Source organism: Lactuca sativa, chromosome 4 (genome assembly GCF_002870075.4).
Source record: "Lactuca sativa cultivar Salinas chromosome 4, Lsat_Salinas_v11, whole genome shotgun sequence".
Taxonomy (NCBI): domain Eukaryota; kingdom Viridiplantae; phylum Streptophyta; class Magnoliopsida; order Asterales; family Asteraceae; genus Lactuca; species Lactuca sativa.
The window spans coordinates 257,062,079-257,072,727 of record NC_056626.2 but is presented as its reverse complement, the minus strand read 5'-3'; positions in this window follow the sequence as shown (position 1 = coordinate 257,072,727).

The window sequence follows — 10,649 nt, the reverse complement described above, 5'->3', positions numbered from 1 at the left end:
TGTGCTGTTGTGGGCATGGGAAAAGGAATTTTCCTAAGTACCTTGTTGACTTAAAGAACAAGAAGGTTGGCGAGGGCACTTCAGGTATATCCATTCTCATGATTGAAATAGGATTATTTACTTTTTCATCAAATACTTGGGTATTTGATACTAGTTTTGGAACTCATATATGTAATTCATTACAGTGGTTTCAAAAGAGTACGGAACTAAAGATAGATGAAATGCTTTTGCATGTTGGCAATGGAGCATATGTTGCAATCCAAGGATTAGGATATTTTGATTTATGCTTAGCATATGGTCTGTACTTAACATTAAAAATGTGTGTTTGATTACTTCTATCACTATAAATATTGTTTCAGTTTCACATTTAAGGAAATCTAGTTATGACTTCAAATTTGTTGATGATAATATTCCTTCTTGAATAAAATAATTTATTTTGAGGCTAGACCAAGAAATGGAATTTATGAATTTAACCTAGATGACACTTCGAACGATAAGTGCCTTTATCATGTTAAAACCAAAAGGATTAAACAAGGTTTGAACCAAACATATCTATGGAATTGTCACATTGGACACATAAACAAGAAGTGCATATCACCACTCCAAAAGAGTGGACTTTTAGGGGCAAATAACATTGAGTCATTTGACTTATGTGAGTCTTCCTTATGTGGCAAGATGAAAAAGTCCCATATCTCTGGCACTAGTGAAATGGAACGTGTTTTATTAGTCATCATACATGTCAAGATATGGTGAGAGATATTACATCACCTTCACTGACGACTTTAGTTGTTTTTCTTATGTGTATTTGATGAAACATAAACATGAAGCATTTGAAAAGTTTAAATTGTTTCAAAGTGAGGTTGAGCTTCAACTTCACAAAACAATCAAAATCCTTTATTCACATAGAGGTGGCGAGCACTTAAGCCAAGAGTTCCAAGATCATCTCAAGAGTTATGGAATTATGTCAAAAATTAATCCACCCAGAACACCACAACTTAATGGTGTGCCTGAGAGGATAAATTGAACTTTACTTGATATGGTTTGATCTATGATGAGCAGGAGTACTCTTCCTTTATTCTTTTGTGATTATTCCTTACTCACCGCAGCCCGTATCTTGAATATGGCACCAACTAAGAAGGTATACAAGACACCTTATGAGATGTGGTATGGAAAAGCTCCATCCCTATCTTATATGAAAGTTTGGGGTTATGAAGCCTATGTTAGACAATAGGATTCCAACAAACTCGAGCCTAGGTCTAACAAGTGCATCTTTGTAGGAGATCCTAAAGATTGTTTAGGATATTACTTCTACATCCATAGTGAGAATAAGATATTTATTTCACGAAATTATGAATTCTTAGAAAGTAAGTTTCTAGTCGATGAAGCAAGTGGGAGGCACGTAGAACTTGAAGAATATCAAGAACCACAACTCAATGCAACTCAAGTTAGCACTAGTACTGAATAAGAGGTTGTTGAAGATGAAGAGATCGTTACTATTCAACATGTTGAAACACAAGGTGTTCGTAGATCCGGTAGAATTCATCAATAACCGAGAGTTATGGATTTATGATTGTTGAATGCTTCATGACAGTGGATGCTGATGAGCTTGTCATCTTCCGTAATGGAATGGTAAATCCTGAATCTGACAAATGGCTTGAAGCCACGAGCGCAGAGATGCAATCCATTACAGAAAACCATGTATGGGATTTGGTTGAACTTCCTCCCCAATGTAAGACTATAGGGAGTAAGTGATTCTTCAAGAAGAAGACTGACATGGATTGTAATTTACACACATTCAAAGAAAAACTTGTTGCTAAAGGATTCAGTCAAACCTAATGGGTTGATTATGGTGAAACCTTTTCACTGATTGCTAAGATTAAATCTATTAGGCTACTACTTGCCATAGCTATATCATGACTACTGGATATCAGAAATGGATGTCCAAACCGCTTTTCTAAATGGACACTTGGAAGAAGATGTCTATATGGTTCAGACCGAAGGTTTTGTTAACAAAAATCATCCTAATAAAGTGTGTAAGATCAAGAGATTCATTTATGGGTTAAAACAAGCATCTTAAAATTGGAATCATCGTTTTGATGATGAAATCATAAAGTATGATTTTGTTAGAAACAAAGATGAATCTTGTGTTTACATGAAAACTAGTGGGAGATTGATGACCTTCTTCGTCCTATATATAGATGACATACTTATCATGGGAAATCATATTCAACCTTTATGAGGTATGAAGGCTTGGCTTGGAAAGTTCTTCTCAATGAAGAATCTTGGTGAGGCTCAATATATTTTTGGAATCAAAATCTATAGAGATAGATCAAAATAATTAATAGGTTTAAGCGTAAGTACATATATTGATAAAGTATTAAAACAACTCAAGATGGAAAACTCTAAGAAAGGATTTGTACCTATGGTGCATGGGACAATACTAATTTCATCCCAATGTCCTAGCACAAAGGTTGACCTGGAAAAGATAAAAGATGTTACATATGCTTCGGCAGATGGATCCATCATGTATGCCATGAATTGCACTAGACTTGATCTGGCTTATGCTATGAGCATAACAAGCAAATACCAACAAAATCGAGGGGAGAGTTATTGGACAGCTATGAAGAACATCCTTAAGTACTTGCATAAAGAAAGTGATATGTTCCTCGTCTATAGAGGCATGGAAGAAAGCTTTAAGTGTAAAGTGCTACATTGATGCTCCATTCACAGCAGATCGAGATGATTGCAAGTCGCAATCAAGATATGTATTCATTGTTAATGTGGGTGAAGTGTCTTGGAAAAGCTCCATGCAGAGTTTTGTTCCACAATACACTATAGAGTTAGAATACATCGCTACTTTCGAAGCTGCACAAGAGGATGCTTGGATGAAGAAATTCATTGGAGATCTAGGTGTGGTTCCTTCTATTCAGGATCCCGTAGAAGTCTTCTATGACAATGAGGGAGTTATTGCTTTGACAATGAAGAAAGCTTTATTCGTAGATTCAACTTCATTTGGTATAAACTTGACGATGGTGGAATTAGTATTCGAAAAGTTCACACTAATCAAAATTTAGCGGACCCTTTCACGAATCCCCTTCCTCAAGAAAAGTTTGAAGGACATGCTCGATGAATTGGACTTCACTATTCTAGTGATTGACTTTTATCTATTTATTAGTATTGAGTATTAGAACATTTTGTAGCATCATTTATTGTAATGAAAATGATATATATGGCATATGATTTTTTCATTAAATATATATTGATTTCTTTATTAACATGTTTAATCCTTGAGTAAATTTGATTCACTCTAAAATCCATAGTCAATTATTATTGTGGGAATAATAATGAAACAAGACTAATATGAATTGGAATGGTTGACAAACTGTTGTAACTAGTTTCATAGGTACTTGATAGAGAACAAGTATTGGATTGACCCATTCAATATCACTTCATGGATCTTTGTCATGAATGATACTTTAAAAAAGGTAATATTCGTATATCCTTAACACCTGAGACACATATATGGGTATTACGTATCGGGAGTTTTTTTCTTTGATTTAGTCAAATTTTGTTCTTTTATGGGGGCAGTTATAAAAGTTATATTCAGATATGATATGAACCATGCAAGAGGCATATGTAGTCAATATGAGATTTTTCCTCTTATTCGTTGACAGTTAGACATCTAAGGGCTGATGTAAAGTCGAAAACTTATATGAGATTGATTGCGATATATATCTCATATTTAACATGATGTCTATAGAAAAGGGATAACTAATAAACTTACCTTATACACCAATTGTAGCCTTGGGCTTCAGGGAAGTGGGTGTTGATAGAATGGCACAAAGTCGTATATTGATGGGGGCAGTGAGATGTTTCTAGACATTCACCACTGTCTATATCAATCTAATATGAATCTTACGCAAGTGGGAGATTGAAAGATCTAATATTCTCAAGAGTCATATTAGAATGACATTGCTAATTAACATATGATCCTAAGTGTCACACTAACACATCTTGATACACTTGATTATTTATGTGGCAACCTGAAATTTCTATTGTACGAACATCATCTATTCAATAGAAGCTAGTTCAGTCTCAGTGATTTTCAAGCTTTTCCGAACGAGTTTGTGTACATTAGGGTTTATGTTTTAGATGATATCAGGAGAGTGGATACTCCTAGTTTTGTGAAACTTGGGCATTTCAAGTTTCATAATGTTACAGTCCAATACCAGGAATGAAAATATTTTCTGCCAAAATATTCCAGGACTATAAATAGTTTTCTGAATTAAATTAATTCATTATTCACAATTCTAAATAGAGAAAAGCCATATTCTCTCTGACGGATCTTCGGTTTTTCATCCCAGATTGTGAGTCTACTTTTCTATATGTGTTTCAATACTTGTTTAAGGCTTATTAACAACAATAAGATGTTTAGATTACAAGATCCGGGACTTTACCGCCCAAGAACGTTCTTGGGGAGTAAACTCCAAAATGGAACATTATGGCTTCCTAGTCCCGATTCCTTGTTAGAGGACTTGTTTAGGAGATAGGTTATGATCTTTATAGGCCTAAATACATCCAAGAAACACAAGTTCTAGGAGTTTACGGCCAAGGAACTCCCTTGGGCCGTAAACCCCTTTTCAAGGGCTTAAATGCCCTAAAACTTCCCCAAATGCTTAAGGACCTTTACCTTAAATTGCTTGTGCTTATTTTAGGCATCAAATGACATCAAAATCATAAGTTTCTAGGAGTTTACGGCCAAGAACCCCTCTTGGGCCGTAAACCCCTTTTTGTGGGACAAAAATCATTCCAAGCAACCCTTAAGCCTTTAGACAATTTACCTTGCACCTTTGGGACTAGAATGGAGAGTAGAACACAAATAAACCACTCCTTGAAAGGAGTTTACGGCCAAGGAACATGACTTGGGCCGTAAACTCCAAGTGAAGACACCAACGTGTGCCTCTTGTCCCCATTAACCTTAGATAAATTCATGAAAGCAATCCTTGTTGTTTAAGAGCCTCAAAACAATTAAAAACCTAGAGTTTACGGCCATAAACTCTAGGGTGAAGGGACTTTAGGCCGTAAACTCCCATATGGAGTGTTCTAAAGCCTTAAACTACTTCATGTGTTATTCCAATAAAGCTAGGAGCGTTCTAGGATCAAGATAACACCACAAAACACCCAAAAACACCATTTGAGGAGTTCACGGCCATAAACCTATGAGTTTACGGCCGTAAACTCCAAGGTGTGGGGTTTGTTGGATGGTGAACTCCTATACAAGGCCCTTTGATGTTTCAAAGCTTTTTGCCTTGTCCCGTAGCAACTTAGATGCAACCATTTGAACCTTAAGTACTCATAAAAGTGTTTAAATGTTTTCTAAGTGTTTTAACTTATTTAATTAAGTTATTATTTGTCTAATTAGTTATATATATGCTTATTATATGATAACTAGGCTCGTGCGTGTAAACCAGTCTCCGTTTGCCACCTAGCACGGTAGCCGACACTGCGATTCAAACGACTCACCACAAGTGAGTTCATACCCCTTGAATCAACCTTTGAAATGATTTGAAGTGTTTTAAATAATTTATGGGGGGGAATACAAGTCAAATACTTATAAGTTATTGCTTCAATCACATGTGATTGTGTTTAATCACATGTGATTAATAACTAGGAAAACAGCGATTTTTACCACTGTTCAAACTGTTTATCAAAATGCTTTACTTTGAAATGTTTTACAAACTGTTTTACTATCCAAACTTACTTATAGACTGTGATTTAAACAAACGCTCCTTATACTTAAACTGTTTTATAAACTTATGCCTTCAAATTGTTTTATAGATCGACATCAAGTCGATCTCCTCTTGAAATCATATTTATGCTTCAAATGTTTTATGAAAACTTATTTATGCTTTATATATACAATTGCATGCCCGTATATGTATAGATATATAAATAATGTTCAAAAGGCTTAGGAATGCCATCTGCCCTATTTCCTTTTCCTCGATTTGGATGTGGTCTGGTGGGATTTCGGGTGACCATCCGAAGGTCGTTTCCATATTACTTATATATCATATATACATGTATAGACATAAAAGTACTTCCATATTCATACTCATCAGTACATCATTAGCTGGTTACCATCGGGGTAATGCAGAATAATACATATACAGATATACTAGAAACAATACATATACATATATACTAGAAACAATACATATACAGATATACTAGAAACAATACATATACAGATATACGAGAAACAATACATATACAGATATACGAGAAACAATACATATATAGATATACGAGAAACAATACATATACATAAATACGTAATAATTGTTATCCACTGTATCGGGCATGCCTTAAATGTCATGGCCCGAGTTGTAGCCAGAATTCTCTTGGAGGGAGAGCGTGAGTTTGCGTATAGATCTATACTGGATTGACTATCCTACACCTTGCTGCTAGCTACAGCTGGACCTGCAGGTCTGCGGGTGCCAAACGTCATTTCTTTATTTCGACCATTCATTATGTCGTTGTTACTAGTCGATAGCATGGTGCAATTTATCACATTATGCCTTAATATAAATCCGGTTTAAGGTAGTAGTATTTAGTACAGCAGTAGTCTTAATATACAAAGCTACAGTACTACAACGATTTACCCTTTACATATTTTAGTGATAATCTCACTTAAGCATTAGTGTACAAACTATATTTTTAACAAATGATAGTTATACGTGGGTAATTACACACTTTTACATCAGACAAGTTTACAAAACAGTTTAGCCTTGGTAGAAGGTTACTTTTATAGAAAATATAGGATTTTCTGAGAGATTCAAACTTTTACAAACACTTTCAACATTTGCTTACATTTTTACAAACTTATACATTGAGTCAGGTTCAAACGTCTTTACAAGAAACATTGACACTAAAATACTTATGAACTCACCAGCTTAATGCTGATAAACTCTTTCAAAATAACTTGTATTCTCAGGTCATCAGTAGACAGGTACCGAGGCCAGCTTTTGAGAAGATGGAGTGCGTTCAAGACTCATCTCATATTATTTTGGTTATACATTAATTTTGGTGTCTATAACTGTACGGAACACACTTGTATTAAAATTATATATATTTAATGCAATGGATGATGTTGTTTGCTTATTTACAATTACTGCGTTGTGATACTATACATGACGTCCTCCGCCCCAGAACGTTTCCGCCGTTCTTGGTTTTGGGGTGTGACAATTTATTAGATATGGATTTTAATAAATATTCATAAAATCTTATAATAAATTGGGAAAATATTTATTTCATGGAAATAATAAATTTACAATTACAAGTGACACATTATTTCATAAGGCAAGAATTAATAAGTCATGGACAAACTTTTAGACAAGTTGAATCATTTTGTCTTTAAACTAAAGACAAAGTTTATATTTTTATAAACTTTGAGTTTGTAAAATATCTTATCATATTCTTGGATATGGCCGAAAGTATGGGAGAGAATAAGAGTCATGGGTTTTAAATTAGTTTAATCTAAAGTATTAGGCATAGGAGCATGCATGGGGACAAGGTTTTGCTTTAACCAGTGAAGAAGGATTTCATTTGGTGCTAGTTTTTTCTAACAATTTCCGAGAGCATCTCTCTATCTCTACATCTCTTCTCTTACTTTGAGTCATTGAAGAATTATTTCTTATATTTCACTCTCTTGGATCAAATACTTTGGTATTTGTTTCCAAGTTTAAGAGCTTACAAAGAACTAGCATTCTAATCAAGTTGATGCATTGTTGGCGTCTCATTAGTTTCACATCTTCATCAAAACTCAAGCCCCCCAAGAGGATTCAAGGGACAACAAAGGTTTTTATCATCTTCTTCCTTTTATAGTTGTGTTTCTACCTTTACATTTCTTGCAATATGATCCTTTGTGGGTTGTAACAAGTTTATTAAGTTCGAAATTTTAAGACTTCTGGTTTCCACATTTATGATTTTTTGAGACTAATCTTGAACAAAAACCCAATAAAAGGAAGATGGGATAACTTTAAAGGTCAATGGACACCGAGTGAAATGTTACAAGGAAGGAGTCACAGAAAAAGATGAAGAAAGGGAGGATGTGCTCCTCTAGATAACCACCAAAACGTAGACTGATAAGGAGTCCAACTAACGAATCTAACTAAAAAGAAACACTTCTAGGAGCGAACCTGTGGTTTGGTTTATTTATTTCATTTGTTTTTCATTTTTACTTGAGTTTTCATTTCTCCATATTTAATGTTATTTCACTTCTTTGATTTTTTTCTAACATATTTCCTTTGAGGAAAAGGCAACAACAAGTGTGGGGTGTAGTAAAAATAATTTTTTGATGAAACTCTTTTAGGTCCAAAATTGTTTGAAACCACAAATTGGTGTCCTAAAAATTACGGTGTGGTACGTTCTTGAATCGCTATTAAAGGTCAAGAAAAACACTAACCACAACATGATAGGTGTTACACCATTGCGTAGTGAGAACGAACCACATAATATATTACTGAACCCAAAATTACTTTCACTTTTTTTAGTCTCCCCTCAAACGAACCATTGCGCTGAGTTTATCCATCTCCGAAAATTCTCTCAAAAGTTCCAATTAATCTTGTATTTTTTTATATAATCCACTACAAAGGATCGTGGAAAATAGAGGAAGAAGGATTCAGCCGCAATGATATATTCCTCAAGAGGATCCTAGCGAAGCACTGTTGCATCCATTGTTAAGGTTCGCAACCTCTTTAACAGAGGCCCGCTTGACACAATACAATAAGTCGTTGGAATAACTAAGGAGACCGGAAATCGAAGTGGCACTAGGGGTATATAGGGAATTGTGTAATAGTACGGGAATGGTTTAAAGACTTAACACATACTTAGATACAATATTTCTAAGTGACGGTTTCAATTTTAGGTGTCAAGGGTGGTTGAATATGGTCGACATAGTGGTGTCGGTGTACACGAAATTATGCTTGGAGTTCTTTGCTACTATTCATTTCGATGAGCGTGCAATCAATATGTGTAACATCTAATTTTTCAGTTATTTGCTTTTGACCCTTGAGTTAAGATTTGTTTGCAAGATTGGTCCTCAATGGGATTTTCGTAATTGTGGCCATTTTTTGCGTACGTTGGGCGTACATTTAGTATGCAGGGCATACGTAGTCAGGGTACAAACCCTAATTTTTAGGGTTTGGACCCTATTTAAGCACCTTTATGGCCTCATGCATCCTCTTATCTTCAACCCCCTTCCTTATTTCGAAACCTTAAAGTGTGTGAGTGCATTGTGAAGCTTGAAGAGCCCTTTTTGGTGTCATTTTGGAGCTTTTGGAGTATAAGGGAGAACCTTGAGGTTGTGGTGTTTCACTCAAGGTCTTGGACCTAGCGTCTACTTCCCTTGGTGCATCTTTTGGAGGTAAAAAGCTCCAACCTTGATGTATATTCCTTTTGGATCTACTTTTAGCTCAAAGGTAACGTCCATAAAATTCATGAAAAAATTAAACATTTAAAACCATCCCACATATCATCATTGTTTACAAATTTAGTTTTCAAAACAGTTTTAATATCAGAGTTTCCCAAAATCATAAATCAAAACATGAGGAGGTGCACAATCATGCCTTTACCTTCCTGCGATCATCCGAGGTGCCAAAAACGTAACCTAATACTATAAGCGCAAAGCTTTGTGAGTTCCCCAAAAATACCAACACAACAAGTAACATGTATACAATATCAACATGCAGTGGGTCCACTATTAATAGACTAGATCAACCCTAAGCCCACAACATAATTATTGCTCTCCCTTGGGGCCCACAACTTATGTCTGGCTTGCTCCCTGACCATTTTAGTCCCTGGACTGAATACCACTGAGCCCTGAGTACAAGTTTGTATTCCCCTGCCCGACCCTCAGCTCGTATCTGTAATGCACATGAGCCTTCAGTATGAGTCTGGCATGCCCTACCCGATCCGCAGCTCATATATGGATTTTTCCAGGGTTTGTTGGCTACCGCATAGAACAGAACAACCTCGACCCAACCGTACAATATCTCGACATATAACAAATAATAGCATAAATAGATAATCATACATAAAATATCACATGTAGTCCTACAATTCTAACAACTAGCTTATTAGAACTAGCATGCATATCTATCCCATACTCGACATACCAACGAATATTAGGTTATCAAACCAATGGGCCAGCCTTTATGCCTTCGACCGGTAAGTACGGTGAGGAAAACTCACCTCACTTCACCGAATCACACCTAAAGAATCTTCGGCTGCTGGCCCGCAAGAACCCCGCACTATAAACCACAAGTTAATCATCCATCAATAATTGGATCCGACCCACACTAAGTATCCAAACCAGGGTTAATGACCTTTTTACCCTCTTCACCACTTGGCCCAAGCATGGCACAATTTTCCCAAATTGGGACCAAACCCCGTCCATGGGCCTTAATCCCAGGCGCAATAATATTTCCATCCAAAAACACTAGAAATCAGATGGACCACATAGCCCCAAACATCTAAGCCCAACACATGGCCCAAACCAAAGATTAAAAGATCCAAGGCCCATTCTGCTAAGTAAGCGGGGCGTACTCAGTTGTACGCTAAGCATACATGCTTTAGGGATTGTACGTTGT